Here is a 17,984-nt window from a genome sequence, read left to right as displayed (position 1 = left end):
AAGGAGTTTCTTAATAAAAGACTGGTGTTTTTCACCGGGCGTTTTTTATTCTAGGGTCAAATATGGCTGGCTCACTCACTGCTAATGTATGATTGTGAGTTTTTGCTGCACCAGAGAGGAAAAAGAGCGGGATGGAATATGTATTCAGGGATCACGGAGCTAAGTGTGTGTGTGTGTGTGTGTGTGTGTGTGTGAGAGAGATTTATTGTGGTGGCCCAGGAACCATTTTCTTTGTCCTAATCCAGTTCTGTGACAAGCCAACCAGCCGGTGAATGACACAAAACCACAAAAACTCCTCACCGTAACCCAGAGTAATGAGTCATCAATCAGTACTTACTTAAGTGCTAGTACTTAATCAATACCCATCCATTCTAGTTTAAACTAGAATGGATGCTTCCTTCCGAGTAGTGCATCAACTCTACTGCCAACTACTGTTACTACCAGGAAGTAATGAGTCTGAGTCATTCATACCCTCAGCTCATCATCGACTACATAGACCTCAACTGGGAAGTACTGAGGAAGTACTTATCAACAAATTATCAGTTACCAAGTTGTTCCTGATCTGTTGCAGACTCTGATTCTTAATTAACTAATCATTCGCTGATCTTAAAAACTTGAGGAGTTACTCAATAACTCATAATTAACTAGCAGTTGGTTCTTTGTTCCTTTCTTGCTTGTACTCCAGTCATTACTTTGTGTGCTCTTTTGTAGCTTGTTACCAGTAACTTGTGTTGATTTGGAAATCAAACTTAAATATTTGGAGAACAATGCCTGCCACTTTCTAGCAAGATTTATTCATGATACATCTTTTGATTATTTGAGGGCTTTGGTAGATATTAATTTTTGAGCGGTGTGTCCAAATATCTCCTAGATTAAGCTCAGTACAACAGACTTTACGCCAAATCAATCTGTTCAACTGCTCCCGTCGGGTCTAAAATGTAGTCATGGATGAATAACAGGGAGATGAGATCATAGTAGAGAGACTGAGCCAATGTCTTGATTTTTATTCTTTTATTTTTTTTTATTTAGAAAGGAGATCAAAACAGTCGCCTCCATTTGACAACTCACAATGTCCCCATAGTCTCACACTAGCAGCTAAATTGTAATATTGTCATGAATCAGTTCCACTGGTGGGCTCAGGACGTTCGTTTCCCACTTGTACCCAAACCTGTGAACACTCAGACATCATCAGATTGTGCAGACTCCCGGCTATTGCTTCCACTAAGTGCTTGTGGACAGAAGAGAACTGGTCCTAGATCAGCTAGATTCGATAATTGTGAAATCTTGACTGCACACTGCCTGTGAACTCAGTGTCAGTACAGAGGACTTCGCTCTGAGAAAACTGCATTTTATCCACGTTGTCATTAACATATTTGTCTTGTTTGGCATTTATAAATGTTTGATCGCAAGATAACTTGAGCCAGAATGTCCTTCAGAGACATGGGAAGGAAGCGATTACCTCCATCTACTCCACGCAGAGCTCGTTTCCTCTCCGTTCATGTCCGTATCAGTGCTCATCCTTAGTGGCGTCTCATTTGACAGACTTTACTGAGAGCATGAGGGTGTTGGGCTTCCATCGCCTGACATCCATGGAGAGCTTCAGAACTTTGTAGCAGATATCTTGTTGTGGCTTGTTAAAAGGTATAGTTTTTTTACTTCTAATCTTAATCAGAACCACTACCCATTTTTACTCAAAATTAATTTGTACAGTCATCATTTTCTTTTCGTTTGTGTAACTACGTTGAAGCGTTAAGCAGCTCGGTATTTCTTCCTGGGATCAGACGCCCTCTTTTTAGAAGCAGGTTTTCGTGACAAGCGCATCATTGGAATCTCATGAAATAATTTGTCTCCTTCTCCTTGTTGGTCTTCTTTTGTCTGTTTGGTGTAGGTTCAACCCTCAGATGGGCATTCCTGCTGATGTGGACACAGAGTCACAGAGGACAGCCCTGATCACGGCTGTGGCTCAGTTCATGGTGAGGTCTTGTCTTGACTAAGAGCAAGGAACAGCTGATTTCTAACGATTGGGAACCTGACGCTCATCATGGCTTCTGTCCCTCCTGGTTGCAGGCCAGTGAAGCCGACATCCTGCTGAACACCAAGCATCTCTACCAAGCCGATGGTCAGGCGGTGACAGAGATGCTGAAGATCCCCACGGTGCTCCGCAATGCTCTGAGGCTGGAGCAGGCGGCCTTAGAGGACACAGACGAGGACGAGTCCAATTTGCACCTCAGCCCATTGGTGAGAGGACATTTTGTTGTTTTTTTCTGGCATTGGACATTTTATTTTGTCAGTCCTGCTTAAATGACAAGACTGATAAGATGATGCGCTCGCTGAATGGACGGTCAGCAGTGTTGGCAGTTCAAGATTTCCCTGTACATCGATAAATTTTAGTGGAAAACCAGACTTACGAATCCTTTACATTTTTTGCACTACAACCGTAGTGCAAGAAATGTCTGTGTGACTGAGACTTGGTCGTCTCAGTAAAACGTTCTTCTGGTTGACGTTAAACTTGGCGTCCACAGCGCTGAGTTTCAGTGTTGAAGATCCCACACTGACATCCATCAAACAGCCATGTTTGATAGGTAATGTCAGTATTAAGTCCCTAAAAATGTTTCAAATATGTTTATCTAGAACTGTGTTAGTTTTCTCTGTGTGTGTGTGTGTGTGTGTGTGTGTGTGTGTGTGTGTGTGTGTGTGTGTGTGTGTGTTCTCTCTTGTTTATTGAGTCTGACTCTGTCTTCTTTCTAGATTTCAGACCTGAAAGCAGCTCGGGAGCTGGAAGCCGAGGTCAGGTCCACAGGAGCATCTCTGTGTGATTTTCTGGGAAAAGAGGTGGACCTGAGGGTGAGTGAGGGAAACACCAATATTCTCGTACATTTCCTTTTTATTTCTGTTTCTGTTTCCTTGAGTCCTGACCGTCCAAATGACAGAGACAGCACTTCTAACACTCACAAGTGAAGCATTGTTTCATTATTAACTGTGGAGCAGCAGCAGCAGGAGTTTGCAAACTTGTCGCTTTCCTTTACTGAACCAAAGCTGCTGCTTTTCGATGATCAGAGCTGTAAAATACCAATGCAGTTGAGGGTTCATGTGATACAGAAGGTGACTCAACTGTCTGGTCCACAGGAACAGAGAGCTGCTGCCATTGCTCGGCCCCTCCAGGTCCATGAGGCTGAAAAGGTCCTTAATGCTGCCATCAAAGAGATTTTTGTATGTATTTCTCTTGAAAGGTTTTGACATTGAGACCACACAAGACTTTAAAAAGGAAAAAATAATCAACAAAACCTCTTGTTTGCTTGTTTAGGACGATGTAGAAAAGACCAAAGGAATGCTGAGCAAATTTGTGTCTGACATGACAAACCTGGATACCAAGATTGAGAAGAAAAGGCAGGAACCAGAATAAATACAAGACTCTGTTGAGTGTCAGGTCAGTTAAAAACCGTGTCTCCAAAATGTTACGTTTCAGACCCGGCTGTCACTCAGATGTTTTCTGTGTCCTCTGTCCATCTCCTAGGCCATCATACATGGATGAAAATGAGCAGCTTGAGGAGGAGCTGCAATACGACCACAACATCTATGTGGAGAAGCACAGGAACCTCTCAGCTGGAGGAAGGCCAGAAACAGTATCAGGGGGTGGGTGAATAGAGCCGCTCCCACGGGTGTATTCGAAAGTTAATTTGGGTTTTGAGGGGCTCGTGGCAGTGTTTGTCCTCCCGGTGTTTGTTTCAGATGCAGAGGAAGGACCACATACGTAGGATGAAGGTGAACCAACTGAGGGGAGACAAGAGGAGTCTTCTGAGCAATTCTTGTAAGATGATTTTACACTCATAAAGTAAAAGCAATGGTCACATCGCACCTCCTATTTATGAAATCTATGTTCTGCGGTGATAGATGAGGGTTCTGACGTGGATGTTGCTGAGGACCAAGGGTCAGGCAGTGACACAGAAGACCTACTACTTCCTTCTAATCCACAGCCCACTCCAGATGACATCATGGCAGGTAAAAAAACAGAGGTGACTCTCAGTTCACTGGAGTCAGAATCAACTCAGTCACACTCTCCAAATGGTTCTGGTAGTTTTTAGGTAATCCTACCAACATGGGTGGAAAAAAATAACCTCCTTTTTTGTGCATAAATTGAATTTTTCTCGTTGTTCCTCTTGATTCTAGGAGGAGCAGTCAGCAACAGGCAGGCTGGTTATGGTGGTAAGGAAAGCACGGTCAGAATGTTCATGTCTTCCTTGTCTGAATTCTCATGGAGCAAACTTCTCTGAGGTCTATGAAGTGACCCACTGTACCAGCATCAGAGCTCCCATCGGTGTTATTGACGGGGTTCACACACATCTCACGTTGGAGCAGATTTAAAAAGAACAGGTCATTTAAAAAAATAGAAAAAGGCTGATTGTTTATCTGATAAACTTCAGTCTTCAGTGTGTGAATTATTGTTGAGTCAATGACGCTCATGAATCAGACTTGGAGTTTTTGTAATTGTCGTCACATGTAATTGCTTCCCTCCTGCTTCAGGACGATGACATTATTGAAGATGATGACGATGACGAGGAGGAGGATGATGAAGAGGACAGCCAGGATTTGGATTTTAGCAGTGGAGAGGACAGTGATTTCTAGTTTGTGTCAACCTTTCCTCTGAGTGGGAGGCTTCACCAGCTGCTGCTGGAAGACCAGGATCATGTCACCAGGGGGTCTGGTAAACGCTGCTCATTGCACCTTTCGATAATGATTCAAACATTAGCAGCTACTTATCAAAACTCTCCCGTCAGTGTGACACTCCAAGTCCCACTGGTGTATGATTCCAACTTTACAGCTTCACTCTCCCTTTTTTCATTTCTTTAAAAGTAAAATATACATCTCAAAGTCAAAGTTTGTTTGTTCTTTCCAGCCCACACCCCCATGTATTCAGTTGTAGCCACTGAAGTATTGTTTGTATTGTGGAACATCCATGGATGTCTATCGCTTGCTATTTGTCGAAAGTGTTTGTCTTCAGATATCAAATAAGAATAAAAAAAATATCAACTTCAAAAAAGCCGTTTGTGTGCTGATTGTGGAGGTGCTGGCGATAGTTCCAAGGCGGCCGGCGTCCGTCTTCAACACTTGAAACTGAAGTCAGCCTCTTTTAAGTCACCTGGAGGAGAAACACTCTTTAAAGACATGTAGCCGTCGATAAGCATATCTAGCCAGCACCACAACACAGATAAGAGTGGAAGTAATCTCTGGAGATGTGACCACTGGAAAAAGATAGTGTGTCGTGTAGACACGGGACACAACAACAGCATTAGCTGGAAGGATGAGGTGGGAAAGATCCAGCGCTCCACGCGGTGCTCGAACCCAGAACCTTCTTGCTGTGAGGCTTTATAGTTAAAGAGTTGAGAAAAGTTTGTTAAATGTAGTTTTAAAAAGCTACTTAAAGTGTGAGTCATGTTTAAAAGCAGTTAAGTGTTAAAACAACTTTTAAAAGAGTTGATTGTAATGCATACGTGATAACCACCTGTTATGTTACAGGCTGGGTTGTTGTTGCCCTGTTATTCCTCATTCATTCCTGGACTGGACTTGAACTGGATCTTGATTCTCTCCCTGGAGGGAGAGTGGGGGCTACCCATGAAACTTCTACGATCTGAATCCCTCTCCTCCTGTTGGTTGTGGTTTTTCTAGAGGTCCGATAGAAAGTGAGCAGAGCAACTTCTTTTATTAAGGAGAACAAATGGATCCAATTTTCTTTTTCTGAAACTGAAGTTTTCAAGGGCGCATCCATTAAATCCTAATTAATCCCTTCATTAGAAAAAACTGAGCAGAGGACGGTTACCTAGATCCATTTTAGCAAAACAGATTCCCCCACCTCAAGCAATGATTTATCCAGCGTGTAGAATTCAAACCGGGAAAAAAAAAAAAATCCTGATTTTTCTTAATCTTCAGAGTTGTGACAGTTCCAAAACACTTGTCAACACTGTCAAAAAATAAGAAAACAAAAAAAGAATGCAAGAGCTACAAAGAAGTTTACTGTGTGTCTATTGTAAGTAAATACTGTTTTGTCGTGAGCCGCTCCACTGAGGACCACCTGACATTGTCTTCATCACACCAGAACAAAGTCTGAAATATGGGCCTGAAAGCTATTAAGTGCTCCTGAAGTGTTCTTTGTTGTTTTTATTGCCTCTGCCAAGGTGATGTTTTCACCCACGTCTGTTTGTCTGGTAACATTTTGTCTGAGCTGGATATTTTATTGGACAGCAGTTTTTGGACTTTTCAGTTTTCGTCACCCCCTCCCTGCTCCCTGCTCGCCTCGGTATCTCTTCATTTATTCATCATTTTCTGATCAGTTCAGTTTGGTTTGTATTCTCGTCTTCGCTTCAAAACATTCCTCAATGACATCTGCCTAATTTTTATTTACGATTTGTAGTTAAAGCGGTGCACTGCACACTAAGTGTACTGCATTTGAAGCGTAATTGGATTTGTAATTGTAGGTTTTCGTATGTTTGTACTTTTGCCTCGTGCGTTTCTTTTGGATATGTTTCAAAGGGTGTTTGCCACATTCTGACATGTACTTCAAATTTCCTATTTTTGGTTTCTTGTTTATTTTTCGTCTTTAAACGTGTCCTCTGACTTTTTTCATCATTCTCTACTGGTTGTCAAGGTATCTGTCTTGTGTCTTTAGGATTAATAAAGTAGATTAGGTGCAAGTCAAAGAAGAAGTCAGACGAGTTGAAGATTTCACTTTCAAATAATTCACTGTCGTAGTTTCGTTGCTTATTTCTGGTGTGCTCTTTACCTTGTTGTGTAGATGCAACTTATCATATGAATCCACCTTTTTCTCACAGTTCCAAACAATGTAGGTGCTGTGTATGTACTTGAATTCATGAGCATGAATTGTATCACCTGAAAAGCTCTTACAATTCACAGGACCTCACTGAACTGCATAAAAGATTCCAGTGGCTGCAGTTAATCTTTTGTCTGGAATGATAACAAGAGGCAAAATTGCCTGCTGAATTCTCCTATTTGTTGTCACCAGTTGAGGATCCTTGAGAGGAATTTCATGAAGAATATTCTCGTTATAATTCCTTCCAGACGGAAGTACAGAGTGCGAGGCTCCTCTCAGACCTGGCTCGGGTGATCTGATGCGCAGGTGTGAATGCACCCTCGACTCGAGGAGATCTGATCACTCAGAGCGCATTCACAGTTGATCAGGGAAGCATTCTCACAGAGGAGTGGATGTGAATGTCTTCTAGGCATCAAATGAAGAACCAAAAAAATCATGAATTAAGTCATCAGCATTCACAAATAAGTTGCCTGGAACACACAAAGGAGTAAATCCTCAGTCTGTTATTGTTTCAATTCAATCTCTCTTATCTAAAAACAACATGTTTGGTTGAAAATGATGAGCTATTTCATACATCGTACAAAAAGGGAAGTGAGAGTCAATTACAAGCGGTCACTTGAGATGCACGTGGAAGAGCACTCTCCGCCAGGTGGGAACTGTGTATTTAAGTGTGGTCCACTTACGATTGGATCGCCCAAGATCCATGGTAATGCTGGGTCTGAACAGAAGAGAAAAGTAGAAGTGTGAATGTTCGTGAGATGCGTTGGCAGTGTGGAGTGAAATCTAAGTGAGATGGAGTGAGATGGTGAGAGGAAGGAAAAGTTGTGGAGCAGCGAATTTGCAGTTGGCTAATGAGCCTACCAAGGGGCACATTAGTTATTTATTTCCTGAGCTTGTTTCGTTAAGAGAAGGGCACAGCAATTAGCTTTTGAGGAGATGACATCCCGAAGTGCCCTTGTGCTTGGCAACACAAGAGGCCTGTCTGAAATGCTAAACAACCTGTAGGGCCTGGTACATGGGGAGGGGAAGGGAAATAGCGTCCACATGTGACCCGGCGTGACATCTCTCAAGTAGCTTGGCCGGCTGGTGAAGCATAACGTGAGAGAGAGAGAGAGAGAGAGAGAGAGAGAGAGAGAGAGAGAGAGAGAATGGCTAGCTTAAAATACGTATGCGCCAGAGGCAAGAGAAAGGTTCTGTGGACCAATGTGGAGAAAGGGAGGATGCTATGCATGTGAAACAGTCTCATGTTATTATTTTCTGTTTTAATGTTCTGCCCCCCCTCCCATAATTTTATGATTCATGGATTTGTGAGAGTGAGACACTGGGTTTCTCACAGTTTAGTTTGGTTTAACCCTAACCCTTAGCCCAAGTCCCAAGTGGTGGTGGTGTTTTTTGGTGCTTAACCCTAACCCTTGACCTATGTGCTATTAGGTATAGGAGTGTAGTTCATTCAGAAACATGAACCAGCACAATATTTAGAGTTCATGAGGATCCGGAGAAATGCTCCCACTGCTCAAACATGCGGGCGGCACGGTGGTGCAGTGGTCAGCACCGTCGCCTCACAGCAAGAAGGTTCCTGGTTCGAGCCCCGGCTCCATCACAGGATCTTTCTGTGTGGAGTCTCCATGTTCTCCCTGTTCCTGTGTGGGTTCTCTCTGGTACTCCAGCTTCCTCCCACAGTCCAAAGACATCAAGAGGGGACGAGGCTGATTGATACTCTAAATTGACCGTAGGTGTGACTGTGAGTGTGAATGGTTGTCTGTCTCTATTTGTTAGTCCTGAGATGGACTGGTGACCTGTCCAGGGTGAACCCCGCCTCACGCCGACTCTTCACGGATAAGCAGTATAGAGAACGTATGGTTGCTCAAACACGACCGAAGATCCAGTTATGATGTTGCCTATATCTCATCTCAAATGTCCTCAGCCATTACTTTAGTGCATCAGTCCACGGTTCAAGTCTATGTGGCATTTAATGACACTCGGGAAACTAAGAATGCATAGGCATGATGTCCTCAAAAGAGGCCTGTTACTGATGTGCAATCACATCACATTAGTGCGTATACACTTTATGTCGAATTATACTGTATATATAATTCCACTTGCTAATAAATTCAGTCATCCAAGTCTAAAAAATGTGCAACTGTGGTGCAGAAATAATATTTTTTAACTACCAAGATATTTTCTAAAAGGAATTAAGTCAGGACAGCTGCTGATTCACTTGGCGTGTGCTAAGATAAAAAAACAAGATCAAAGGAAAACACTCTTCCACACCAGATATTTTCACTTCTGCAACTTCATTAAATGAGGCGATGAGGAGGGAGCCTTGTTTGAAATGTCAGCCTTCTAAGATATTAATTGGAGCTGAGGCCCTCCAATCAAGGGAACAAAACAGCGGGTCCACAGAGGTGAGTGATAATAAGCTGTGCTTTGTATGTGGGGAAGTTTGGCTGATTGGAATTACACAGCAGTGTCTGACCAGACCGTAAACATAGTCATTTAGTCTCTAATAAGTGCAGCATCCTTCCAGTTTTCTGCAGTGTGTGATTTCAAGATACTGAGGTGAACGTAGTTATCGACTTTTATATAGAAAATTCATCCCTCAGAGTTCAGCAGAACAGAACACGGAATCAAGATTTGGTTGCTTTGACCCACTATAACAAACAGTAACAGTATTCTGTAAGGAACAATAATTTATTGTTAACATATTCACAGGCTTGGAGCGGTTTCAGTGGCCAATTTAGCCGAATCTCCAAAGAATAATTGACTAATCAGTCCTGAATAGCCAATATAACTAGACTGTTCCAACAGTCATTTGTGAAGCATTTTCCCATTAAAACAAGCTCTCAAATCTGTGACAGAAATAAAGAGTAGTCCAGAGGTCTAAATTAAGATCACATCACCAGAAGCAAGAACCTGCCTCACTAAATAACTGACTAACAAGCAAACCAGTAACATCAAGTTAATACTATGTTGTACTGAATAGCCACAATGAGCGAGCCCACCCATCTGCTTTTCTGAGTTGCAAATATATATAATTATATTGACCATTTGTTTCTATAGTCTGTCACCAATTAGGGTCTGATTTAAACGTGTGTTGTCTCAGGAGGGTGTCTGACATGGTTGCTAAGCATCAAGCACTTTTAAACCAATTAATATTATACTTCCTACCTCAAGAATAGTGGTTTTCGAAAGCAGCATCAGTGTATCGTCGATGTGAATCTAACACATACCAATTTGAATTATTCATGTTTTGTTCCTAACTGTTTTGGACCTTGTTACTTGTGAATTAATGTTCTGTTTTTAGTTTATTTTACTCTGAAATCATTTCATCTCGTGCTCTGGCTGTTTTACTTCATGTGTGAGTACCTGCCCCCCAACTTTAAATTTCCCATTTTTGTCAGGACCACTCCGCCTCTAAAATTCTCTGCCTTCAGGTCCACCTTCCTCCTTGCCTCCCTGAAACTTCATACTAATCTTTTGTTTTTCATTTCGATGTTTGAAAAGTAGAAACCTTGTACTATCTCTGAATTCTGTTCCTCAAACTAAAAATCTATAGTCTGGATATTTTTTCAAGGCAACGCTTTGACAACTAGCTCATGTTAGGAGACATTAGCCGAGTGTGCTAACCTTACAATCATAATGCTGACACCAATTCGCCGATAAAGGGCGACAAACAGGCCCAGGGTAGGGGGGGTCCAGAACTGGATCCTGATTAAGTCATGAAATTATTATTTTTTTAATTAAAATCTATGTTTATTCATGGAAAAAGTAAGTAATATTTGAGAACCATAGAGGCTTTTATTAGTTTTCTTCCCAATTGTCCTTGGAATAGTGGTCAAGAATCCCCCCATCCCCTACACAAAAGTGGCTCAGGCCACTGATCAAAATCTGACGTTGTCGTTCTATTTAAAGTTTAGTTCCCTCAGAATATCGGCTCAGCATGAGTCTGGAGCTCAGAAAAGAAACGAGAAGAAGGGAAGAAGGAAATCAAGGTTGGAGTGACTTTCTGAACAAATGTTTAAGACACACCGCCAACATTTACCAGCTGCGTCACGTGACGTAGCTCTACTGTTAACATCCATGAGCCTGGACAAAGGCCTGACACAATGCGTTATCTTGGACAGACACAGTTGAGTTTGGTAGCTCCGTCAGAGAGGATGAGACAGAGAGGAGAGAGATCCAGCTGCAGTCAGGTCACACACAGAATGATGCGGGAGGGGCTCGCTGCCACCAAACGGAGGGACAGAGTCAGGCAGCCCGTGGGAGAGAGGGGAGAGCGAGAGGAAATGGAGAAGAAGAGCAGAGGAGAGGAAAGGAGAAGTCCGGGCAGGGGGGCATCTAAGATATCTCCTCCTGGGCCCCAGAAAACCTGTCAGCTGGCCTGGCTGACACTGCATGTTACTGCAAATGACTTCCCCTAATAGGCCATTAGGAACAAATGTTTTCACTCAATAGTGATGCCTCACTATGCACTTTTCTCTGGTGACAGCAAAGAGAGAGGGCATTTAACTTATATTCCAAACATTCTCAAGTCTTTGTTTATTTACATTTTATTCCAAGGATACAATTTATTTTTTATTCTGCTTTTGGCTGCCATGCGCGGCCTCTCATGTCTGCACCGTAACTCTGAAACTGTTTCACCACATCTTAGAAAACTGTACAGGTGTTTTAAGGTCTTGACATGATCTCAGTTGTTTCTGTTGTTAATTTCCTGTAGCAGCCATATTAAACTATTTATACATACACTTGCCTAAATACCTCTAATATTCCGGGATGGATTTACTTCCGATTTGTTTGAGGATGATTTGATTTTACTGGAAGCATCCAGGAAATTCTCAATATTTCTCAGTCATTTATGTCAGAGATCAGCCTGTATTTGTCTGAATGTTCTGATGTCCTCTTGGAGGAAAGATGATCGGCTGAACGTGACATGGCTGCCCAGTCCTCCTGTCTGGAGCTTGACCGCCATGTGTTTCATCCCTCTCTGTGACTTCAGACCAGTGCGGAGAGGTCAGTGCCATCTGTTGCTGTCTGTTCCAAAATGTCACCATCAGCCAGTTTGGTGTTGATAGCGACAGTGCAGCAACAGCAGAACTTTATCTCTTCACTTTTTCTTTTTTTTTTTAAAGATATTATTCTAAAAAATCGATACAAACCAACTGGAACATGTTTTCTCTTTTTATAAACCATGTAAACATATTCTTCTACTACCCAGCGTCTGAGTATGCATGCAGCATTTGATCCCATTGGCATTCATGTGCTTGTGTGTACATCTGCACCTGCAACCACTGACGAAATTATTCACCATCTTTTCCTCTGTTTGTCAAGGTTTGTTGTGATTCTGCTGCTAGGCTGGAGACAACAGGAATCACGGATGTTATTCTGAGATCCGTGTTGTATTCCTGCTATCAATTCTGTTTGTCTTCGCTGCACAAAATGGGAAAGGCTATAATTTATGTCGTTTTCTTTATGATTTAATTGGAGATGCACAGAGGTTGATTCTTAGAGAGGCGCACAGCCCAATCTTCTTTGTAATTACAGCAGCAGCCAGGATGATGGGCAGAGAGTAATACGAGGAGGAAGTGAGCGGTCTTCACATGTTCATTTGTTATTCGGTGTAAAAAGCCCTCTCTGTTTACATCCATGGCACCTGCTCTGTCTGTTTTCACCAAAGAGCCCCCCCATAAAGTAAAGAGTTATTTACATATTACTGTGTTTACCTCATTTGCTCTTCGGTGCTTTTGTCGAGTTATTCCTGGACATACCGCCGTCTAACATCACAGCGCGCTGATTCAGCTTCCACAGCCACAGAGCGGCACTCGCCTTAAGTAGAAAGCAAGGACATAAATAGATGGAGGGAAATGGAGGCAGGATGAGGAGATGGAGGGAAGTAATAGTCAACGGAATGGCTATGAAACAGAAAGTATTACCTTCCAGTGGAAGAGGCGGACAGATGAAACGTGTAGGGAAATTATGGGCAGGTAGCGAAGGGCGGGCTGATGTGTTAAACAGCTACTTCAATACACTGAAGCGAGTAAAAAGAATTAAAACCACAGGATGCTGTTTGACTGAGTGCCCACTGACTGTATCGTATCTCCTCTTGCGGACGGCGCTGCAGCCTGAGCAAAGATGTCCTGTTAGGTTTTTGGTTTAGCTTTTTGTCTTTTCCATGCTTTATTAATCTCCATCAGCAGGGCACAGAGGAATCTGTCCAGCAGCAGCAGCAGCAGCAGCAGCAGCAGCGGAGTAGTGAAGGGATTTATTCTCAATGTATTTACTTGTGAGATAAGGAGACGCTGTTGGAAATGGCAGCCACTGACTGTGACTATTCAATATTCTATAGGAACTCGCATGGCGCTTCTCGTCAGACTTGCCAGGAATTACACCATATGCCTGAAGGGGTTGATTGCAATAGCACTTAGTCATCAAGTACAGTACACACACAGCTCTTCATATCGTTAACCTCTAGATGTTTGAAACACAGCTAATTCGTATTCTGCCGGGATTTCAGATGCACTTTATTACTGTGCTGAGGGAAAATGAATAGAATAATTGGATTCAGTCTCACTGGCTGAAATTAAGTCTGATTATTTTTGATGTTCAATGCATTCTTTTCTTCATTTGCTTTTGTCCTTTGCATGAAATACTAGGATTGATATTCCAATTTTACGTCAAACAAAGTCCCTCCTTATCGCAAAGCACAGCTTATCATCCTCTATGCGAATCAATTACGCACAAAGACTTTGGTAAATTTACACAGCGAAGCATTAGCTTTGATGAAGGAGCGACACATCCAAACTATTTACCTCTTTCTGTTTATACTCAAAATACATCATATTTTTTTTAATCTATACCCTGCTCATGTCTAATTCTTCACTACCAGAGCATTACATGGACTTTTTCCTTACAGTACACATTTCCATTAAAACTCCCTTTCCCTATTCAAAACGTGTCACTTTAATTTAAGTGAAGAGGCAGTGAACCACTGCAAAGCTTTAATTTCAGTTTCTTATGACCCCCACCCCCCACCCCACCCCCCACCCCACCACCACCCTACAACCCAACCCTCTCTCCCTTTCCCAATCCCTATACTTGAGAGACACACTGAGGCGGACGGGAAGAGATTCGTAGCATTCAAGGCAGGACCTCACCCACCCAGAAAAAGCTAACATATTCTGTCTATAGAGCATGAAAGTGGAGAGAAATGCTTGCATTTGTATAAATTAGTATGCAGCATAAAAGGCAAGGTCAAAAAATGTTGGCATTCACATCGTGTGAATAAGAATTGGTATATGTAAATTTAAAATCTTTTTTTTTTTTTTTTTACTTTACCTTTGAAATACTATCGACAAGCTCTATGGCTGCACTATCAAAAAGTGTCCTATTTTATTCTGAGGTCCTGTCCTTTAAAAAACCTCCACCTGCCAAATATTTGTCAGACTATTTCAGTTCTCTCTGTTCTGATGTCATACCGTCAGCGGTCTAAAGGTAAATGTGCTTCCAGATGTATTTTAAGCATCATTTGTGTGGTATTTTTTTTGCAGGTTTGCATGACACATGTCGGACTCGCGGGCCATTAATCATCGTCTTGTCTGGCATTCTTATCTCTCTTTGGCCTATCAGCTCAGCCAAGAGGAACTCAGACCATCTCTATAGACTTATCAATCAACCGCCTTTGGATGACACCTTGAATTAAAAGTAAATTCATGGACGTGAATTAAGAGGCACGTCTGAACAAATGGAGTAAACAGCAGCAGCTTCTTTAAAATCCAATTACCCCACTGATGCTAATGCTACAGTTATTCTGGATCCCTTTAAAACAGATGGTTTTCATTGTGTTTGGCAATAAGGAATTGTCAGAAGAGCATCCAGCAAAGCAAAAATAAACAATTCCAGTATAAAATGCCCCGTGGATTAGTTTGGCATGAAATGAAAGACTATGCTGTATCTGTGTTATAGGGACATGTTTACGACTCTGACAGTTGTTAGCAGGACACAGCCGTGGGGGAAATGGATGACTATTATTATGTTCAATACTGTGAAATGAGATGAATATTTCTTGAGGATGTGTTCTGACATGCCACTAAATACACTTACAGTGATGAGAAACTCTCCATGTCTGCAAGGTGATATAAAGCTACCTCCAGCAGCTGGTTCGCTAGCAGAAGTCCTGGCTCTGGTTTTGTCAGTATGAAGACAACACCCTGGGAAGTGACTATACAGGATCTTTGTTTCACCCCCGTGGATTGAACAAACTAAATAAAACATGTTCATTTGTTCGATGCGCCTCACAGACGGTACCGTATATCTCGCCAACATCAGACAGATCTGAAAAGGTACAAAGGCGTCATAGAATGGAGAGTATGTTCACTGGCAATATCGCAGAGTTTGGCATTTGATCGAAAAGCCCTTCGAATGACATTTGGACGATGAATCAAAGCTGCACTGTGCACCTTGGTGCAGTGCAGACCTGATAAGAGCAGGAGGCAGTGGGCCAGTGGTGCTCCCCAGATAGGAGCATGGAATCAAAACCTCAGTTTTACATTTTTATAGCCAAGGGCTGACATGAGTTTGTCCAGCATGCTGAAATAGCTTGAAATGCAGTTGGGTGTAAACTAAGTGGAATTTTTTATGGCATGGTATATGTTGTTAATTTAAATGCAGGGAATTGTTTACGTCATACATTACGGATAACACCATGCAACACAGACTCGTGGATCAGAAAGTGAGACTTCCCCTTATTCCAAAGAAAGCGTGTAATGTTTCGTTTGAATTAAAGGAAGAGTTTGAAACATTTCTATAGAAAGCAATCAACCAATGCCAGTGCTTGGACTGAAGTTAGTCTTTTACTCGTATTGACATTCTGATTAAAATCTGAATAATAACCTAGCTGCGGTCTTGTCGGAGTGAATTAATTTCAATAACGAGAACATTCTCAAAAATCAGCCAGTGAAATCTTTCCAGCATCCCAGGCAGACATGACAGGACGTACGGAAAGAATGTGAACAATGCGCGCGGTATCATTCACTCCTTCCTGCTCACTCTCATGGCAGTACTATATGAACTCATCTGCAAAATGAAAAATGCTCTGGGACAATGCTCAGGTCATTTTCTCTGCAGCTCACTCAACCCTCTATATAGTGGAGTGTATAGTTGGTGAACAATATAGTGAGTGATGAGTGATGTTGGACTCAACCCAAGTCTCGGTTGTCATGGGCGGTGAAAAAGATAGAGCAACTGGAATTGTGGAGCGAACAAGAAAGCCTCTTTGTCGTGTCCTTGTGCAGCACCATGATAGAGTGGAGAGAGAGAAGAAACGACGTGGAAAAAAAGTCTTTTTTTTTTTTTTGCTTGCCTTTTTGAGAACACCGCACATACAAGTGCAGCTGTGGCCAGAAGCTGCTCCTGCTTCTGCTCTATTGTTCAAGTAGTTGTCTTCTTGTGTATTTCCACCAAGAGCTGGATGGGAAGTAATCTCAACAGAAATCCAGCCTGAGTTTTGCTAAGGGTGACCCAGTCCAAGCTCTCAAGTAGAAAGTCAGAGATTTATGATACGTTATCTTTAGATGAGAGATGCTAGTGAGCTGCAGGCAAGAAAGCATATTAGCATATTTCCCAAAATGTCAAAATATTCCTTTTAAGATTTATGTCAAGTTAAAGAACAAAACTTGGAAGAAGAATTGAGGTTAGGACAGCAGTCTCAGCTTCACCTTCACATCAGCCTGCCAAACAAAGTTAACGTCAAACATCTTTGATATCTGTCAGCATTAGAAAAGGCGGCTGGCCAGCCCTCTGGAAACTCGTTCCCTTTAGCACTCCTGCTAAGTCTGTCCCTCACTTGACCCATAACACTGTTTGGGAGTGTGCAGTCATAACATGTTATGTCCCAATCATAACATTTGTGGACAGAAGCATATGGGAAAGCTCTTATTATGAACACTAATGACAGCTGAAGCCTGGAACTGTAGAGGACGAGAGCCTCAGTAGAGCAATAATATGCACATTGTGATTTTTATTTCTCATGGCCGCCCTGGTCAGCTGTTGGGTTTTAGGGGTTTGATTTGGCCAACATAAATCTGTCGCCCCCAGTGGGCAGCTGTTCAGCATGGCCACTTTTAAATCTCTACAAGGTCGTGTGGGAACTAAATGACAGGGGTGGGAGCCCGACTCTCCCTTTAATGCTAACTTGGTTCTGAAAAGCTGGCATGTGGACTCACAATAGAGATGGGAGGAGAGCTTTTCCTCATAGAGTCAATGGATGGGGAGGCTTTTATTGCCACCCATTCAACTTCTGTCCGTTTCACTACAACACAGGGATTATACCACTGAAATTCAAGTTCACCCCACTCGTGACTGCCTTGCAAATCTTTATAGCTTTTATAATTTTATCCTTTGTTAACTGCCATGTACATTCTGTGCTCTATGACGTCTTCTAATTACATGAAATTGGGCTAATTCTCAGTGTTTGCTTAGCTCCTTTCAGTGTAATCAACATGTTTTGCAATTGGATGGCCATGGTTGACTGAAAATGGGCAGGGCCTATCTGTCCTGAGATGGTAATGTTACATTTAAATACAGATGAATCATAATTCATCACCATGGCAGCTGTGAAAACATCCTGCCAAGCCCCTACCCACTCCTTCCTCCCCTTCATCCCCTCTGGTCTTTTCATTTTCCCCCTCTAAGGGCCGTTTTTTTTTTTTTGAAATCCCTATGCATGGCTGTAGGATATCTATGGCTATGAGAATATTCATATGCTAATAGCAATGGAGCTGAGGGTGCGAAATTAACCAAGCTTGACAGACGCCTATATGACCCCCAAAAGATGTCGGGAGGCCGGGGAAAACATCGATCATGTGACACCATTACAGCTGAGGCTGGCCAGAGCTCAGTCAAGATGGATGCTCTTTCAGGCAGCGCATATGCATCACCGAAAAAGTTGGAACATATTGAAATTGGAGCTGAATTCTACCAAATAACTTCTGTTGCCTCTCTTAAGAAAACATGTCATCTATCCTCTCGAGTCTCACTATCAGTTAAAATGCAAGGGAGAGCAAAAAACAGATATAGAAGCAAAGGTGAGAGTTTTCAGGTTCTTTATGGACTGAAACTACCGTCATGACTGAAACATAACAGCCAGAGGCCCCTGGGTGTGTGATCT

At 42.3% G+C, this 17,984-nt stretch overlaps 1 pseudogene across 1 annotated transcript; it reads left to right on the top strand.

Annotated features, from left to right (window-relative positions):
• The first annotated feature begins 450 nt into the window (after positions 1-450).
• On the top strand, positions 451-4,968 carry LOC147261520 (clusterin-associated protein 1 homolog; annotated as a pseudogene). Its single transcript, XR_015116151.1, has 12 exons — positions 451-510; positions 1,512-1,641; positions 1,889-1,973; positions 2,068-2,238; positions 2,749-2,844; positions 3,127-3,210; positions 3,305-3,427; positions 3,515-3,633; positions 3,730-3,808; positions 3,892-3,999; positions 4,168-4,203; positions 4,522-4,968. The product of XR_015116151.1 is annotated as a clusterin-associated protein 1 homolog (transcript).
• The last annotated feature ends 13,016 nt before the right edge of the window (positions 4,969-17,984 follow it).

The sequence above is a fragment of the Aulostomus chinensis genome, chromosome 5, assembly GCF_037954235.1.
Source record: "Aulostomus chinensis isolate RoL2024-O1b breed Wild chromosome 5, RoL_Achi_v1.0, whole genome shotgun sequence".
NCBI lineage: Eukaryota > Metazoa > Chordata > Actinopteri > Syngnathiformes > Aulostomidae > Aulostomus > Aulostomus chinensis.
This window is presented reverse-complemented; position numbering and strand designations above follow the sequence as displayed.